Genomic DNA, 13578 nt, shown 5'->3' on the forward strand with positions numbered 1-13578 from the left:
CCAACATTGCAACTTTGAAGTTGTCCTTAATAATTTATTCCTTAGTCAAAATTTTAAGCACATTATTTTCCCCACTGTTCAATCTCACTGTAACTCCACACAGCTATAAAAATCTCTTAACAAGTATACAAAAGAAATAGTCCTGAAAGCCTCAGGGGGCTTTGCTTACTATACTGGGGGCTGGAACTAGATGATCTTGAGGTCCTTTGCAACCCTAACTGTTTTATGATTCTATGATTTACTGTATTGTCACAAACAATGTCAGTAGTCCATATGAAGTTATTGTCCCCTCTCTCTCTCCCTTAGGCTCCTTGTTGTTATCTCCAGGAGTATTCACCTGTGTCCCTCTTCTCTCTCACTTTTGTTCAGTCCTCTTTCCCTACCTACGTTTATCTCCCTCCTGCAAAAGGCCAGATAAAGGAGCATGAGGGATACTGTTGCTGTGGTCATTGCCATTGCTCAAGGCTGACTGTCATTAACTGCATTTGCAACCTTCTGGTATATTTACTCTTCATTTCACAGACGTTTTTGGCCTCTTTTGCTTCAAAGCCTATGTAGTAATAACTGCAGTATTCATTCAACAGTCCTGAGTGGTCAGGAAGTTTTACAAACTGATAAGTGACTGCAGCTATTCACTAAACACAACTGCCTCTAATGTGGATGGCAATAAACTTTAAAGGGATCAGAAGAGAGCCTGATGCATGCAGCAAGTCCTTGCAGCAAGCAGAGAATGTATGGCAGAGTTTTAGGTAAGTGGGATATAATTAGCCATGTTGGAATTTGACCAGGATATCAGGGTTAACACCCTTGCTCCTGTGAAAAGTGCCCTGGGAGTTCCTCAGCAGCAGGCAGCCAGGACCTCTTGTTTTCATCACATTCCAGGCACTACATGACAGCTACCCAAATACGCTTTGCCTTAATGAAACAGAAATGCACATATGATACCTACAATTTGGAACCGAGGTATCGACCTAATCCCAGAATGGATGAATGTAGATCTGCAAAATATTCAGAGTGACACAAGACTCCTGTGTTTTGGTTCTGGACCTTAGCTATTGGGAAATAGTAATGGCAAAATCATACACTGGAAAATCTGTGGAGCTCACAGGTTTCCTGAAGGGCTTGATCTGCTTACAGTTGGCTGACAAGGCTAGAGGTGGGCATTTCTTGCGTATCACTCTTATGCATCACCTGCACAACTCTGTTTGGAAAGAGCTTTAGTCATGGGCATTATACAGGGCTCCAGACTACATGTGGAAGTAGCAGGAGTGCTGGCACTTACAGCATCCAAGAAGACTCACCCAGCCACTTCCCCTGATGTGTCTTTCAACTACTGATGTTTTCATCTTACATGAGTTGCTCTAGCTCTGCCACTATCAGCTGGTCACCTTCCTGAGGTCTTTTCTAGCCCCAGGTTTTTATTACTTTCCAGTGACTCATGCATACCATAGATCAGTGCAGCTCTGCCCTACCCAGGAAGACTGCAGGGCCAAACAGCTGTTGATGGTGGGAGGAATGAAGCTTCTTTAATTCCTCCAGTAAATCTCTGCTTGCGACCAGCAGCTATCAGAGGGTTATGGAAAAGTGGCAAGAATTTTGCAGTGATTAGTGTATGAACAGAGAGATTTGTTTTATACTCATGTTTTCTGTGACCCCAATTTATTAAATCGGGTAAACTGTGTTCACCTAAGTTCAAATTGGTACTTTTGTCACCAGAATTTTCCAAACAATTCAGCTATTCCTCCTCCACTGACAAGAGACTGTGAGCACTGGTAGGGTTTAGACCTGCCTATTTTATACATGTTTCTATATGCTGAGCATGGAGGAGAAAGGTATATTTTCTCTCCCAAATGTATTTCTACCTGTGTAATGTGAATGTATTGCATGTAATCATATTCTGAGCCAATATGATTAGACAAATTGCTACATTATAAAAGGTGACATTAAAATTTGCCTCCCACCTTTATTAGCTCACTTTTTCTCAGTCAAATATGTTTGGCTTATGAGAAAAAGGATGCTTTTCATTCTGACATCAGGCTTTCCAAATCAAACAGAGCTATGGGTCAATAGCTGAATGAGGAAAGGATTGACAGAATGATTCAGATCCTTTTAGACACCTCAGCATCTTTAAATTATTGCTTACATCAAGCATTAGCTATGCCTCACAGTGAAAGGCTGGGGACAAACACACATTTTGGAAGATGATCCTTGTGCAGGAATTCAGATAACCTTCTGGTTACCTCTGCTCTGCTTCATGTGCAATGAAAAGGGAACATAACTGTTTTTGCCACTGTTAAAGCAGGAAAGTAAGACAAAAGTCAGCCAATGTAATGAGTCAGAAATGTTTTATGTTAGCTTTACATAGCAGAGAGAATGTGAAACTATTTTTTGGTGTTTTCTGCCAAAGAGTCTTCTGGAGACTAACTATAGGCAACACATGACCTTATAGCAGCCTTCCAGTATCTGAAGGGGGCCTGTAAGGATGCTGGGGAGGGACTCTTCATTAGGGACCATAGTCACAGGACAAGGGGTAACAGGTTCAAACTTAAACAGGGGAAGTTTAGATTGGATATAAGGAAGAAATTATTTACTGTAAGGGTGGTGAGGCAGTGGAGTGGGTTGTCCAGGGAATTTGTGAATGCTCCATCCCTGGCAGTGTTCAAGGCCAGGTGGGACAGAGCCTTGGGTGCCATGGTTTAGTGTGAGGTGTACCTGACCATGGCAGGGAGGTTGGAACTGGATGATCTTAAGGTCTTTTCCAACCCTAACTATTCTATGATTCTATGTGGGGTGACTGATTTTGCTACATGGTTACTAAAAACCAACCCTGCCACATCTACTTGGCTAGAAAGGGCTATGCTTAAACTGTCTTCTCTCTGATGGCTTTGGGTGGCAGCAGAAGTCACAGACCCCACATGGGCTCCTGCATCACTGCAAACCTGCCATATCCCTCTCCATCTGGCAGGAGCATAGGGTCAAAGCTGCAGCTTCCCAGGTCTGCCCAGGCCCTATGGGAGGATGTGTGGCCAGCAGAAAGATGAAATTCTCTCCTTTTCAGCTCCATGGCACTTTTAATAAACTGTTTATAAAGCTGAACAGGTAGGTTTTGGCCTTAAAATCACCACTGACCACAGAGATGAAGAGCAGAAAAAAGATGTCTATAAAGTTGCACATCCAAACCATGACTCACAACAACCTGCAGCAGCAGCTGAGTTTCCTTTAGAGACAATCACTGATGTGTCTGAGGTAGTTCCCCATTTCTGGGCACAGAGGGCTATGTTTGGCTGCTGCAACAGTACAGCTGCAACCTTGAGCCCCCCACAGCCAGGGGCCCTTCATGAAAGCCACAAGAAAGGGACCTCCTGCTTTGTATTCTAACTTTGGGGCACTGTGAGCTGTAACAGTGATGATGCTTGCACTGGAGTTAGAGAAAAAGAAGTTAAGGAAAAGCAATAGTAAATCAAAAAGGCAGCTGAAATGAGAAGCTGAAACACAGCAGTGCCTGCTGAAGTGGAGGAGGCTGTGGCCAGTCCCACACAGCTGGCTCAGCACTGCAGTATGTCAAGGATGGGCTGTTTGCTCGGTGGCTTTGAAGAAAGGGCACAAGTGTAAGCACAAGTTGAAGACACCTGGCAGGTCCAGGGCAGTGGAAAGCTGATGTGTAGCTATGGTAGCTGCCACCCACCTGGGGGTCTGCTGGAGCTCAGCACATGTGGCCACCACTGCTGCTGCTGGTGAGGTGTCACAGCTGCCACTCATAGCACTAGCAAATTTGATGGTTGCACAGATAGCCAGAGCATGGCAAAGCTCTCCAGCCTGGCTGGAAATGGCTGGGTGGCAACCTTCAAAGCAGACCATATAAATGTCACACTTTAGGGACCTTGTTTTCTTTTCAGTTTGCATAGCAACCAGCACATCACTGGCTCTCAATAAATATTAGCTAACACAAACTGTTCTGTGTCTACCATCAAAGCTCTCTGTATACGCTCTAATTCCTACATCCTCCATCTTCTTAAGGCCATTTGACATAAAGCTGTAAATAGGAAAATCTGGGCTGAGGACTGGGCAGGAGAGCAGGAGCTCCACAGTGCTGGTCCATACACTTTATCATGGGCCAAAGCGACTTGCTCAGTGTGACTCCATATCCACTTCCACTTCTTTAAAGTGGGTATAATACTTTTCCCTTCCCATAATCAGTCTATTTGCACTGTGCTAGGGAAATCTAAAAATGCTTCTTGAGCATAATAATATTTCTTCCAAGGAAATCTCTAGAATGATACGTTTAAAAATGACAGCACATCAGCACAAGAGTATTGACTTAATCTGCGCACTCCTAGATGTGCTGTAACAGGAGGCTTCACTATTCATGATACTGTCCCAGCCCAGGTAATTGTCAGGGCAAAGGCAAATTGGTTGTTGAGTAAAGTGGAGAACCTCAGCCCACAGGACTCCTTATCTCTCCATGAGGAATATTGTGATGTGGAATTTCTCTCTCCGATTTTTCTATGCAAAACTTTTGTTGAAGATTCAAACAACTCATTTGAAATAGATCATAGACAACCTGTGCAAGTGAACTGTATTTTAACAAAATGTAGTTGCATCTACTCACAGATGGCATTCCGAATCTCGGAAAGCTAGCTCTGCTTTAAGGTTTAGCACTTGGGATTAAAGACGGTACCGTATAAGTTAAAAGATTTAAGAATTATGCTATAGGAAGTCATGCTGTAATAAGCTTTAGATCAACAGTTCATATAGCATCATGGGATTCTCAGCCTCCCAAGAGAAAGAGTCCTAATATACTGTAACCTACAACTTTCCCCTTGAAATATCTTAGTTCTATGGAGCAATAAACCAGTCTGGACTAAGTTACTGGAGGTCTTTGAAGTACTGGAAGACCCATAAATAAGGTGAGTACTTTGGAAGGGGGGGCTCATTTTGTGGTGTACATATACAACTATTTCATAGTCAAGTTGATTTGTAGCTGCCTGTAAGTCAGTTTCCTGGGAGTAATAAATCTTCATTCAAGCAAAACCAAAATGTCACCAGTATTTATTTCATGCATTTTTTACCCCATCAGGAAACAAAGAAGTCAGCATTCACGTAAACTGTTCTATGCCCAACCTGCAGCTCTGGACTAAAATTAGTGTTCATAGTATGAAACTTTTATAAATCTAAATTGTAAGCATTGGGTAACAGATGTACCATTGCATGGCCAAAAAAGAGTGGTAACTGTCACTGGAGAAATAAAACTGAGTTATTGTTTCCAGTTTCAGAAGAACAGCAACAAGTCTAAAAAACTATATGTGATCTTTGTCCTTTTTTCCCCTCAGACACCTGCACTCATCTAATGTTTCACTGAGCCCTGAAAAATAAATGCATAGCTTCAGTCTCCTAATCCATGTGGCTCCAGAGACCACTGTTACATGAGAACTTAAACTGATGATGCTGAGCGTCCTAGGGGCAGCTTAATCTTTTTTAATTCAAATCAACTGAGTCCCATGTGGCGCTAGGATGATACTCTATATGCTGCAATCAGACTGACCTAGACTCCTTGTGCTCTAAATGATTAATGAAACTGCCTCCTAGTTTGTTTCTATGGTGATCTGAAACTTGACACGATGTAGGAATCTGCCATTCACGCTGAATGAATTGAGGAGGAGACAGCCCAGGAACAAAACTCCATCAGTTGTACAGAGAAGGCTGTATTTTAAGTCATTAGTCTCCTTGTACTTGGGTTGTTGACTCTTGAAAATAAGAATGAGATAAAATATCCTAGTTAATATAGATTTAATTGCATAGTTTACTAGTCAATTGTTTCAATATTAGCAAAATGAGTTACTCTGAATACAGCTTTCTATGTTTTCCTTTGATGAGCAAATTTGTGGGATAATGCCAGAGTAGTTACAGAGGGTTTGCAGCTCCCTATAAAGAAGTCAATTCAACTGGGAAAGCTCTGCAATGCCTTTAAATGTAAATAGAGCTCTAAGAAAAAAAACCAACCAAAACTAACCTAAACCAAAAAAACAACAACAAAAAAAAACCACCTGAAGAAAAAATTCTATGTTCAGGTCTTACTGAGTCTATCAAGAAGACTCAAGAATTCATGTATCTCTATGTTTTAATACTGCTATTTCAAACAGTGATTTAATTCACTGCAGTGTTTTGGGGGCTTTCAGAGACAATTTTAGAGCCTTTTACTTTTATTTCCAAAGGGAGCACATTACCAAACTTTTAAATATTTTAGATAGCTCCCGAAACACTGATGAGTATCTGCAGTCATGCGTAGGTCTATCTGTAGTGCTAAGGTAAAAAACACTTGAGAGGGCATCAGTAAGTTAGCTTAGCTACCTCACCAGCCACAACACCATGAAGTCCAGCTCAAAGCAGCTGCCTGAACTTCTGCTCAGGGTCTACACCCAGTGCTACAGCCCATGCTGTATGCCGAGAGACTATTGCTAAGTTGCAGGCACTGCTGGCTTTAGCTAGTTATTAAAGTTGACTTGACTGTGCTGCTGTTGTAGCTGAGGTGCCTTTAGAGCAAATCCCATCTTTGCTCCTTCCCAGGCAAGCTCATTTGAGCCCTTGTGGAGTGAAACCTCAGTAACCATCTAAAGATGTGTAAAAGCTAGTACACACCAGGGTTTTCTGAAGATGCTTCAGAAATTTGCTGCTTTTCTTTCTGCCTGTGTCAAGTAACGTTGCCTTTATTGCCTCTTCCAAACTCCTGATCACTAAGCACACCACTGTTTTTGTCCTTTCCCCCAAAGCCTGTTTCTCTGCCATCACAGAGAGAGATGTTGCTGCTCTTTTCCTTTCCATGTCTGCTTAAAGCAAACACTGTTGTGCTGTGTATTTGCCTCTGGTGAGGCTATTCCTGTACTGATCTCACTGCATCTCTCAACAGCTTTTCAGGAGGGCACAGCACACCCGAATCATCTCATCACTTCATCTGGAATCAATCACTGCAGGTCCACTGATGTCAAGAAAACTATGCTCATTTGCATCAGCACGTGACCTGGTCCTATCTCTCTGTGATCTTTAGATCAACAGTGCTCCCACTGGGGTTTGCAATCTCAGAGGAGTCTAAACCCACTTTCTAATGTATTTAACCAGTGTCTGCCTTTTTTCCTCTCCTATCATAAGACTACTGACCCAAATTCATAATAACTCAAATTCTTCTGATATGGGACTGGGCCATGTTTCTTAGTATTGTATCCTGAATTCTGAGAGTTCAGGAATCCAGACACAGCAGATGGTACAATTGGTACTATACTTCCTAGTAAATCAGTTAACTTTGCAGAGGTAAAATACTTCATGTTCAGAAAGGAATCTGAAATACTTACTTTTCCAAATGTGCCTCAATAGACATTGCCCCTCCTATTTCTTCAAGTCTCTGTGAAAATCCCTGTTTATGTTATTGCCAAAAGAAGATATAATGGCAGAATGGTTTGCATTTTTCCCAAGCCTTACTTCCTGGGATCACACCATACTGTAAGTACTTCAACTTTCAATTTTAGAAGAAAAGGCAGAGAGAAACAGAAATCCTTTAGAATTTCCTAAACAGCAAAATAAAATACACTGCACTCAGACTCCATTTTTTAATGCAAACCCTTATTTGAGGGAAGAATTTAAACTGGTTTTGAATAACTTAGATTAACTATACCAACAAGTCTCACTGAGGTCCTCAGAGGCATTATTGGCAAATAAGCAATCGTCCTTGGGAAATGAAAGGGTTTTGTTACTTTTGTGTAAGAACCAGGGAGAAGCTCAAACAGAACACAGATTCTCACTGCTCTTCTTGGAAGAGGTATATGAGGCCATGTGATGAGTGGTGTTCCTTAGGGACTGGTACTGGGACCGGCGCATTTGAACAACTTCGCTGGTGGCAGGGATAGTGGGATTGGGTGCACCCTCAGCAAGTTTGCCAATGACACCAATCTGTGTGGTGCGGTCGACACTGGAGGGAATGGATGGGATCCAGAGGTACCTGGACAGGCTTGAGAGGCGGGCCAATGCCAACCTCATAGGGCCAGTGCAAGGTCCTGCAACTGGATCAGAACAACCCCCAGCACAAATACAGGCTGGGGGAGACTGGATTGAGAACAGCTCTGAGGAGAAGGACTTGGGGGTGTCAGTTGATAAAAAGCTCAACTTGAGCCATCCAAGTATGCTTGCAGCCCAGAAACCAGCTGTATCCTGGGCTGTATTGAAAGAAGTGTGGCCAGCAGGGCGAGGGAGGGGATTCTCCCCCTCTGCTCTCATGAGATCCCCACCTGCAGTCCTGTATCCAGCTCCTGGGGGCAACAACACAAGAAGGATGTGGAGCTGTTGGAGCGAGTCCAGAGGAGACGAGAGACAGGCTGAGAGAGCTGGGCTTGTTCAGCCTGCAGAAGAGAAGGCTCTGGGGACACCTTAGAGCTGCCTTCCAATAACTAAAGGGGCCAACAAGAAACCTGGAGAGGGGTTTTAGACAGCAGCCTATAGGGACAGGACAAGAGGGAATGGCTTTAACCTGACAGAGGGGAGATTGAGATGAGACGTTACGATGAAGTTCTTCCCTGTGAGAGTGGTGAGGCCCTGGCACAGCGTGCCCAGAGAAGCTGTGGCTGCCCCATCCATGACAGTGTTCAAGGCCAGGTTGGACAGGGCTTGGAGCAATCTGTCTAATGAAAGGAGTGCCTGCCCATGGCAAGGATGTTGCAACTAGATGATTTTTAAGGTTTCTTCCAACCCAAACCATTTGATGATTCTATTTTCCTGTGATGTCTGTCTGGGAGAAGGCTCCCTTTTCAGGTTTCCACATTCTAGGCTTGTAGGCTCTGTTTATTTTGTTAGAGCTGCTTCAGTTTCATAGAAATAACGCAGTATATATCAGACCAGTAGGAGAATGACAATAACTGCCTTCTTTTTACCTAGGATGCAGGAGAGCCAAGTTCAAGCCATTACTTCAAACCATTCACAAATGCTTTGGTGGCCACATTCCCACAATCCACATGCCCTTTTTCAGGTGAGGATATGGTGACCATAGTGGTCACATCTCCTGTCTTTTTTATGGATAAAACCACCCTGGAAGGAGGTGAGAAGCTGGGCAACATGGAGAGCAATTATTTAATCTCATCTCTTTTTTGGAGGTGAGCCTGCATGACAGACCTTAGTGTGCCTCTACTACCACCACTTCCAGAGAAACAGCAGCCTTCCTGTGAGAGCAAACAAAGCACAGTCTTAATTTCTGTGTTTTTATGTCATTCTCAAGCAATGAAATCAAACCTGAGCCTTTAGGGTGAAAATGGTAAACGTATTTATATGGGTGAATGGCAAAATCACCTTGCCAAAGATACTGCCAGGGCAACCAGGTGGATTTAATGCCAGCTGTCAAAAGCCACACAGACACAAGCTTTTCATTCGCTGAACTTAAGCCCCAGGCTCATTTTGGAAGACAACTGCATTGATCAATATATCTGTGGGACTATTCTTCTTCCATGTGGCACATTCTTGGGAAGCAGAAGCTTTGCAGCCTCTCATGCAGGAGGATGCTCTCTCTTCTGGCAAACATTTCACAACACAGTAAGAGCCATAAACTCCCTGCTACCATTTAAAGACTTTTCTAGGAGACTTATATCAGACTTCTATGCTTATGGTTGAAGAAAATTATGTTCTGTGACCCACTTAGGAACAAAAAAATACCTTTTTCCAGTTCAGGAAGACAGTGCCAGTGCCAGAAACAGCTATAGCCATGATGCCAATGACTCCTGAGTCTTCATGAGAGAGAGCTCTCTTGAGACATCTTTCAAATACCCAATACTACCACAGTCCTTTCATACATACTCTTTTGCATTGGCACAGCTCATGGCCTTGATTAGGACTCTGGGACAGTACTAGAAAAACAATAGAAAATGATTTCTTTAATGATTCTTGTTACAATGGCTCCAGTAATATTTGTCTTGGGACAAGGACAGTTTCATTATTGCAATGCTTCTTCCTATGTCTTCCAGGGATGAATCTTCCTTTTTGGAAGAGAGATGTGTGAAGTGAGGAGACACCAGTTCAAAATCACTCACAAATGGGATTTACTTAGAATTCTGCAAGTTTTCCAAGAATTCCCTACTCATATATGAATGCAGAAGCTGACAGTCTGGTTAGGAAGAGGCATTGCATAACTCGTTTTTGAACAGTGCCTGGCACCCCAATTGCAGTTCTTGCCAGCTCCCATTGGCAGCTGAGGGATAGCCTGTGCTAGTACATGGATTTACGGAGCAGCATGTGGATTTACAGTGACTAATTATTTGAATATGAACCAACAATGCAACACTGTGGCAAAACAAGGCAAATGCTCTGCATTGAGTCACATTAATAAGAATGTCACGCGTAAAAGAAATGAGGTAATTATTCTGCTCTACTTCACTTGATAAGCCTCAGTTGGAGCGCTGCATGCTGTTGCGAGCACCACATTAAGGAAAGAAATACATACTAATTGAAGAACTCAGAAGAGAACAACAAAAACAAGAAATGATTTGGAAAATAACCCTTATGTGTATGATTACTCATAAACACATGAAGTGTTATTAAAAAGGAGCAATTATTCTTATTATCTTAATTCCATACGCATATAGTGATTGAGTACAGAAGAAATTGGAGCGGGCAATGCCAGGGACAGCATAGGTGACAGGCTGAAGTGCAATGCAGAAACAATACTTTCGAAGCAAAAGGCAACAGAACCTCTTGGCATCACCATCTGTGGTGACAGTCCAAGCCAGCCTGGACAGTAAAACTGGCTGGAGGACTATTAATTTCATTCCCAAATGTTTCCCCCAAATTTAGCTTCATGTCAAATCAGAAAATGTCTGTATTATCTGCAAAGGAAAATACTAAGAAAATAACACATTAACTAATAGCTTTCAGTCTGACAAAATGTATTTAAAATGTAATTATTTTCTGTTTCATGCTGTAATTAAAATCAAAAGTTATTTGGAAAGGGACAAAATCAAAGCAGTTTAAGGGTAACAAAATGGAATATATCAACAATACCCTCAAATGTGAAAGAGGAATTCAAAAAAGAAATTAAAAACATGATATTAATAATCTTAACTTTCAGTAGGTTTATTTTAAAATTTTTTAAAATTAAATGTATGTTGTATTTAATGATATTTTATTTTATTTATTTTATTTTATTTTAAAGCCAGCTTCAGGAGTCACACGTTCAGCAGGGAAGACTTGGGAAAGGTACCTCCCACTTTGAGATTTTGAAGTTATAGTACAGCAAGGGAAACAACAGAAGGTTTCTTATGGCTCGTCTTGAAATCAGAAGGTGCTTTTGGACAAGGTACTCTTTACCTCTTTTAGTTTTTAGCACTTTCTAGTGCACATAAAATACCAGTGAAAGCACACGGCTTTAAAATGAGTGTAGTATTATTGATCAAACAACAGTAATTTAACACATGACAGTGTTAATTTTCAGTAATAAAACTCTCCAATTTAAAATCCCATTATGGGTTTTTACATTTGTGTAGAAAAAACCTGATTTTTAGAAATGCCTGCTCTAAGCTACGAGAACAAGCAATGAGAGGGACAATATAGCTGTATAATACATATACTGGGTGTTACTTTTTGGCCCTCACCTTTATGCTGCCTCTTCTTGTTTTCAGATTGCTGCATTAGCAAATTGCCCGTCAGCTCTCCAGTGTGGCACTCAGCCTTTGCAGCCCTGGGGATATCAGTAACACAAAGATTACCCCTTGCAAGCTGCAATGACCTGCGCCCTGCAGCTCTATCTATCACATGAAAATGTACTGCTCCACGATTGTCACTTTTCACAGCTCCATCTCAATATCTCTTTTCAGGTTTCCTGATGACTGACGATGTCAGTTACAACACTTCACACAATTTTTCTTGCCTATATGTCAAATTACGTACCCAAGAACTGTGAAAAGAGAATCAGCAGGTTCCCAGTGCTGCTCCTCTGTGAGGAAGGAGAGGGGGCCACCATCTAGGAAAGCAGGACAAGGCAAAAGTCTATGAATATTTGTTCACATTTTTAAACACCTCTGTTATGATTCTCTTCAAACAATTTATTCTCAGACAAAAAACCTCACAGACACTACTTTTGTAAGCAAATTGTAAAAGATATTACCAGAGATTAGTTCCTGAATTCTTAATTTCAAGCGTTTTACCAGAAAGATGATTCTAAGAATAGAATTTATCCAGGCAAATTCCAATTTTGATTACTGCTTACTGAAAATCTACAGGCTAAAAATTATTTGCCTAATAATTTCACAGGAGTACCTAAAAAATATGGCAGATTTGTGAACAACTCCAAAAACAAAAGGAGAAATCTATTTACAGACAACTATTTTCTTCTGCTCAGCAAGAATAAAGCTGGGTACATGCTACAGCCTCAAATCTGTGGCTTTTTATTCTAAGTGTCACCGACTTAAGAGAAAAAACTTATTAACCAAAATACAACCAATATGTTTGTTCTGACTTCATTGAACACCTTGCACAGGTATGTCTCCTGACATGTGAGATGAAGGTCAGATGAAGGCACTGAGCATAGTGAAGATATGTTGAATCCCTTGTTGTGTCCTACACCTCTCTGTTTTCCTGTTTCCCTTTGCTTTCAAACTAGAAAGTGATCAAGAAAGCTGGGAGTCAACTGGAGTTGGTCTGAATAAGCAAAAGTGGAGTCTATGAGATGATGTCCTCTATGCCAAAACATCAACACAGCTCACAGCAATGGAGCTATGCAGATACATGTATGTTGAGACATACAGTCTGCACCTATGTTTTCTCTCATACTTCCCCTTTACAAAAAAAACCCCCTCAAACTAAGCCACCAAATAATAGGAAAATTAACAGAAATAAATCCAATTTATAGTTAAGCAGAGAGATGAGCAAGGAGTCATTACAAAAAATTTCCTTTGTGCTTGTAAAGCAGCAAATGAATGCTCACTTATGAGGGCATTCATACGAGTCTACTTCAAATGGTTACACAAAAATAGCAATGCCAAGAAGGCATTTTAAGTATTCTTTTTGCTCCTGTTAATGTACCTGACCAATGCAGAAACAAGGACAGGAGGCAGCTTCTTACTGATGGCAAGCACTTGTCCTGGGAGAGTTTGCACATCTGAAGAAAGAAAACATCTGTCCACAAAGGACTACAGTGGAAATGAGAATGTCTGTGACCTGTTGAAATGCCATCCCTCCTGTATCGAGAAAGAGAGGCCATTGACAAACCCTGGCAAAACTTTTCCCCATCCTTTAAATAATTTCACAGTAATTATTTCCCATTAAGGTACATTTGTATTCCTTGCTAGTGTTCTTTTCTTTGCCCATTTCCTTAGCAGTCCCTGTCTGGTTATCACATCTAGTCACCAAAACAATGTTTTCATGGCTAAAATATGCTCTAATTTACATCAAACTTCAGGCAGTTTTTAATTATGAAGAATTGGATATGTAACTTGTAGCTTCCCCAAACTACTCCTTGCATATGTTACCAGGACTTAGGCACCAGATGAAAACATGTCTTGCTGTCCTTGGCAGTGATCTGCAGGCTGTAGTTCTACATGGATAAAGTGTTCTTGT

This window comes from Melopsittacus undulatus, chromosome 3, assembly GCF_012275295.1.
Source record: "Melopsittacus undulatus isolate bMelUnd1 chromosome 3, bMelUnd1.mat.Z, whole genome shotgun sequence".
In the NCBI taxonomy this organism is placed as follows: Eukaryota; Metazoa; Chordata; class Aves; order Psittaciformes; family Psittaculidae; genus Melopsittacus; species Melopsittacus undulatus.